This window comes from Pogona vitticeps, chromosome 9, assembly GCF_051106095.1.
Source record: "Pogona vitticeps strain Pit_001003342236 chromosome 9, PviZW2.1, whole genome shotgun sequence".
Classification (NCBI taxonomy): Eukaryota; Metazoa; Chordata; class Lepidosauria; order Squamata; family Agamidae; genus Pogona; species Pogona vitticeps.
Window position 1 is genome coordinate 23982599 of NC_135791.1, and position 6000 is coordinate 23988598.

Genomic DNA, 6000 nt, shown 5'->3' on the forward strand with positions numbered 1-6000 from the left:
CCTTCCTTCCTTCCTTCCTTCCTTCCTTCCTTCCTTCCTTCCTTCCTTCCTTCCTTCCTTCCTTCCTTCCTTCCTTCCTTCTATCCATCATCTCTTCCTTCCTTCCTTCCTTCCTTCCTTCCTTCCTTCCTTCCTTCCTTCCTTCCTTCCTTCCTTCCTTCCTTCCTTCCTTCCTTCCTATGGACTGGTCACTTGGTGTATCTTGGCTAATACCTATCAGTGCCACCATGCCACACCACATTTTATCAGATTTCTCAACCTAAGCAGGATCAGTCTTGATCTGCATTTAGTCACGCCAAGGAACTCCAGACAGAGCTAGGGAAAACCTTGGCGGGAGCCCCGGGCAGCTGCTGCCAGTCACAGCCCGGGTGGCCCATGGGCCCGACCTACGAGGAGGCAGATTCCTGTCATATTCCTTAATATGCCAGACTTGAGAATCACAAACAGAAAGGCAGAATTTGAAAAGAAATAGATTTCAACTCCCTCCGTGAATTTATCTCCTGGAAGGCTGAGGAGCTGGGTGCCCTCCAGATGTTTTACCAGCCTCTAGCAGCATGGCTGGCTCTCAGGAGCTGCAAACAGCTGGCCGGTGCCAGGCCAATATCTCTTAACAGCCATCTAAGGACTTAAAAACGGGAGAGCGTGTCTGTTCCGTTTCCCCCTTTGACAGCCGGCTCTGGGAGGCAACGATGAGGAGCAGGGTTCTTACTCTGTGCCCATGTAAGCACTCTCCTCTATCCTCTCATTCATTAAGCGATGGCCTTTTTTGGTTGCGTGTGTGTGTGTGTGTGTTGTGTCATAGCCCACTCTGGCTTCACTTCTTTTCTCCTTTTCCCTTCTGCAAATCTCCTGGCAGCCGGTATCAAGGGATGACCCCTGGGTCATCTACCTTCTTCTGCCTTAAGATCAGCCGCAAGTGACTCAGCGCTGTGTTTGTATGTCTGTGGGAGTCCTGGAACCTTTCAAAGTCTCCTGATGACAGGCTGGAGCAAAAAAAAAAAAATTATTGGCTCATTTCCCCCACTAACCCTTAAATAGGCCACCACCCCTCTCTCGTTTTTCTACTCCACCCGGTCATATAATATCCACTTCTGTCTGTCCCACAGTGAGGTCCATTCATGCCCATGGGCCACTGGGCGTCTGGCCTCTCTGCCACGTTTGGGCATGTAAGGGGAAACACCCCGGGACAGCCGGAGAACCCCACCCGCACAGACCCGGGGGATGGCAGGTGCCCACTTGGGCTGCGGGACCTGCTTGGAAACGGTCCGACATGTAAAGAAGGCTGGCCGGCCGGCTTTGCTCAGCTGCAATTTGAAAATAATCCTAGCCTGAGTCTCTCCTGCCCTGCCTCTGACACCCACACCGTCTGTCGTAGAAAACACCTACTGTAGTTGCAGAGAGGAGGGTGAGGAAGAAAATGTGTAATCTGGAGGGGGGGGGGAACAGGGTGCATTCTGATTTATAAGACACATTTCTTTTATCTGGTCAGCAAACACGAGGGAAGGCCTTTCCCGACAAGACGAAAGGAACCGGTTAGTAGGGAAATTTTCCATTTTGTTCTGTCCGAAACAGAAACTGGAACTCCAGTTTAGGTGAGCTGTTAGAGGAGGCCTATGAAAACAATTTCCTGGGAGATTCTTGAGGAAGGCAAAGGTCCCCTACATGGGGGGCCCTCTGGATCTTGCTAGACAACAATCCCCATTCTCCCCCCCCCGACCCTTGGCCACACTACTTTCGATGCACAAGCAACATCCAATCGTGATGCTCAACTAGAGAAGGAATTACATGGTGACCGAGCAAGCGCTGTGCATTGAGGGTGCCTGTTCTAGTTAGGGTGGAATGTAACCCTACATCTTTAAGTACACAAAGTGCAGGCTTAAACTCCACTTTGGACTTAACTAGGGTAGCCGCATGGAGGGTACGGCGCTGGTTACGTCAACCTCTGACGCAGTGGATCCTGCTGGAACTGAGAATCACGATTGGTTCGCCTCCTGCTCTGCTCTAGATGCAGAAAGTAGGCAACGCCAAAGAAGTAAGCGAGCTCTGTTCGTCCGTCTCGGAAGGTTGGAAAAATTTAAAAGAGAGAGAATGAGAGAGAGACGAACCCATTCGACTGCCTCAAAGACTGGCAAATTAATTTTATTGTGAGCTTTGGTGAATCCGTCTCCACTTCTTCAGACACGAGGAATGCAAATATTGGTCCTCTACATGCATACGTATCCACATGGCCAATTTACAGCTTGATTGTCCTAGGTCTGTCTTAACACACCATGGCCACTTGGTCTGTGACCTGTCTCCTCGCCTGGTCGTAACTCTCACTGCTATGGGGGTATGTAGAAATACATCGGGTATAATATTTGCAGTAAGTACAGTAGGAACTTATAGTAGCCAGTTCTGGTAAATACACCCTGGAAATACATATTCTGTTTTTGTTTTTTTCTAATTTACTATTTTCAGGCAGTGGATAAGTGAATCCGTGGATAACGATCCTACGGACCCCCTATCCATGGGTTTCATTATCCACTGATTCATTTATCCGCTGCCTTTCCTTATCCCCGCCTTTCTCCTCAAAAGGACCCTGTAGTGGGAACAGCATTCCATACCATTGACTGTGCTGGCGGAGGCTGATGGGAGTTGTAGTCCCATGGCATCCAGAGGGCTGCACTTCGTCCACCCTTGTTCTAAAGGCCCCAAATCACCTCTTGCCAATAACATCTTCATCTCTTCCTCAGTGGCATCTTAAAGCCCAGGAATGGCGACATCAGCAAAAGAAATCTTGGGGGTAGAACAGCTTTCTGCCCAGCCAGATCCATATAATAAATAGCAATCCTGCTCTAAATGGCGAATTATTCCGCCAGCTGTGTGTGTGTGTGTGTGACACACCTATCTTGTTACCACGTCAAGGTAGAATCAGACATTGTAAATAGCGCATCGTGACAGGTGAAATCACCCTCATGTCGGAAAGATGTCATGGAGGGGGTCTTTCGTATTTCTTAGGACCAGACCACAAGCCAAAGCAAAAATGTGTTTCCTCTTCCTTGAATCTTATTCCTCCAGCTAACACCCATATTTCAGGTCTGCCTGCCTGAGACATCAGGAAGGGAAACGAAGCCCATGCTGTCTCCCAGATGATCGGTCACACAACATAACCAAGCTAATTTGCAAGCTCATGTCAAAATAAGGTGAGCTGGCATTTAAGGCAAACACGAGACTCTTCTTAAGAGCCCACTGTTTCTAGATACAGAATCAGTGTCTGCTCAAGGGAGGATCTTGGGATTCCTGAATGACTTCTTCACTCCCATATCTAGAACATTTACTGGCATCGCTTCAACCCCAGCGAAGAATAACCTGTCGTGTAAAGTTCGGCCCAGAGAGAAACAACACGGAAGATGGAGCGGCCTCTTTGTCCATTGGGGAGGTGGTTAGACCTGTATTTCTTCCCAAACAGGGCAGGAACAGAAAGGGACCCTCTGTGCTATCAGATCCTACTCCCTCCCAAGGGTCACTGACAACATCAGGACCGAGGTCTCCACAGGAGGGGGGGAATCTGTACCAAGCCCCCCTCCCTCCATGGATGCTGAAACGCATAGAAGTATCGAATGTTCTACCTTACAAGTCTCTGGCTCTCTCTATTATTTATTTATTTAAAATATTTTTACCCGGCCGTTCTCCTCAGAAGGGGACCCTGTAGTGTCCGGCAGCTGTCCAGATCATACAGAGATGCATCAGGCAGACTCCTTCAGAAAGGGAGATGCAGACTCCACAGAAAGTTGTTTTTAAAAGAATACTTCACCGTACCCTTGTGGGTCCTGATATTTTTGGGGGGAATTTCTGCCTCAGGGGAAAGGGCCGGATTCCACGGCCCCGTGGGTTTTCCTCCCACCCTGTCCCACTTTCAAAAGGAGGGCTGATTTAGCCAGTCCTGGAAAGCCCCCACTCCACTGACATCTTTCCTCTGCTTGTTTCTCTTACTCCTCTTCCCCCCACGCTGCAGCCACCACACGCTAGACTAAACAGGAGCGTTTTTTTAGGAGCCACTTTGGGAAACCCGAGCTATTTATGGCCTGATTCATTTTTCTCTGCTCTTAAATTGTGCGTTCATTTTGGCTGCAGCGTTTCTCCTTAAGACGCGATCGTTCTGTGATGGGGAAACTGTAGCGTCCCTGGGCTCTTGCGGAAGGCTTGAATGGTGAAAAAGAATTAAGTCTTCACTCCCTCTCACTCAGCTTTGCCATTTTAATCTACCTCGTTAGAAAAGACCAAAACTCGTGGTCCCTTTTGCCCTTCCTGCAAATCAGGGCTCCTCCACATTTCAGTTCTAAATTCAGTCTTTATTTTGCATGCAAAAAAAAAAAAAAAAGATAAGTAATTACCTGTTTGCACACTTTATTCTTAGCCATATGCTTAGAAACTGACTAGCTCTACATTTATTTTTTTGCATCTGCTAGTAGCATCTCTCCAGGGCATGGTATAAAAGTGGCTGTATGTGGGACTTTTGCATGCAAAGAATACACCTCTGCCACCGTTTTCTAGGCCTCCCTCTCTCGAGGCCGGTAAGTTGATACTCAAGAATGGTAGCTAGCAACCCAACCTCATTCTGCTTCCAGGCCATTAATTCAATTTTGATGTGCAGACATGAAATAAGTGACTCTAATTTTTTATGGTCACCTGCTGAAATTTTCAGGTCAGGCTGCTACAAAAAAAAAGCAGAGGAGCAGAGGCAGATTAAAAAGTTGGCAACCATAAGATGTTTAAGAAAAACCCACACCCCTGACAAATCTTGGCCAAAGAATACATAGGAAGCTGGCTGATACTGCGTCTAAGACCTTTTGGCCATCTAACCCAGGGTTGTCAACGGACTAACCCCATCTTCAGAATTATTTCCTAACCCGACCCGGAGATTTGTTGTGCTTCCTGGTGGTCTCGAATCCAACAATCAACATGCCCCATGTTGGCGTGGTTGCAGAAATTAGATTTCAGATCATACCAAGATAGGTCTCTGGACAACAAGGGAGCATTTATTTCACATCTTTCATGCAATCTTCCTAGACATTTTTGGAGGATAGCTCTATTCCTCTGCAATCTATGACAGCAGAATCAGCGAATCTGGTGGCCTTAAAAGCTAGCCAATTTTTTGCTGCTTTTTTTTTTTTTGGGTTGTGTGTGTGACATAAACCTTCATGGCACGTAGTCCATCTCTGAAAAACAGAACAATGCCGTATATATATAAACGGATCTGCATCCATTGCACATCAATATTTATTTATTTGAAATATTTTTGCCCCATTTTTCTCCAGATGAAGGACTCAAGATGGCTCGCATCATTCAAAGATAACATTTAAGGTTCAAAACAGTATGTATATAAAATACTAAAAAGATCAAACAAATATCAATCAAAACAGTGGTAAAAAGAAGCAACATTGAAACATTCAAAGGAGTGAGCTACAACAGTCCATTTAAAAAAAAAACCACACACTCAGGCAGCCAGTCCTTGAGGGAAAGCTTGCCTGAAGAGAAAGATCTTTGTCTGCTTGTGGAAGGACAGCAAAGAGGGGGCCAGGCTGGCTTCTAGTGGGAGGGAGTTCCAGAGTCTAAAGGAGCAGCCGCAGAGAAGGCCCTTTTCTGGGTCCCCCATCAGATGCATCCGTGAAGGTGGTGGGATTGAAAGAAAGGCCTCTCCTGATAACCTTGATGCATTCAACTTTCATCTTGTACACAGCTTCCTTTACTAGAATTTTTTGGAAATTACTTATTTTTTTAAGAAGGAGCTGCATTTAGAGGGTCAGTTTTCAGAGCATTGAATTTATCCCATGCAATACAGTTCTGTAGAAATCTTAAAAACATAATTTTTTTTAAAAAAAAAACCCTGTTCTTATCTCCTGTGTGAACCTTCTGGAATGGCTGGTTGTTGGCAGGCTGTACCTCTGATGGAGCCAAGGATACAGCCGGGTCCTACCGGGTGAAATTGCTGATCAGACAAGCCTTAATTCTGCAAAGTGG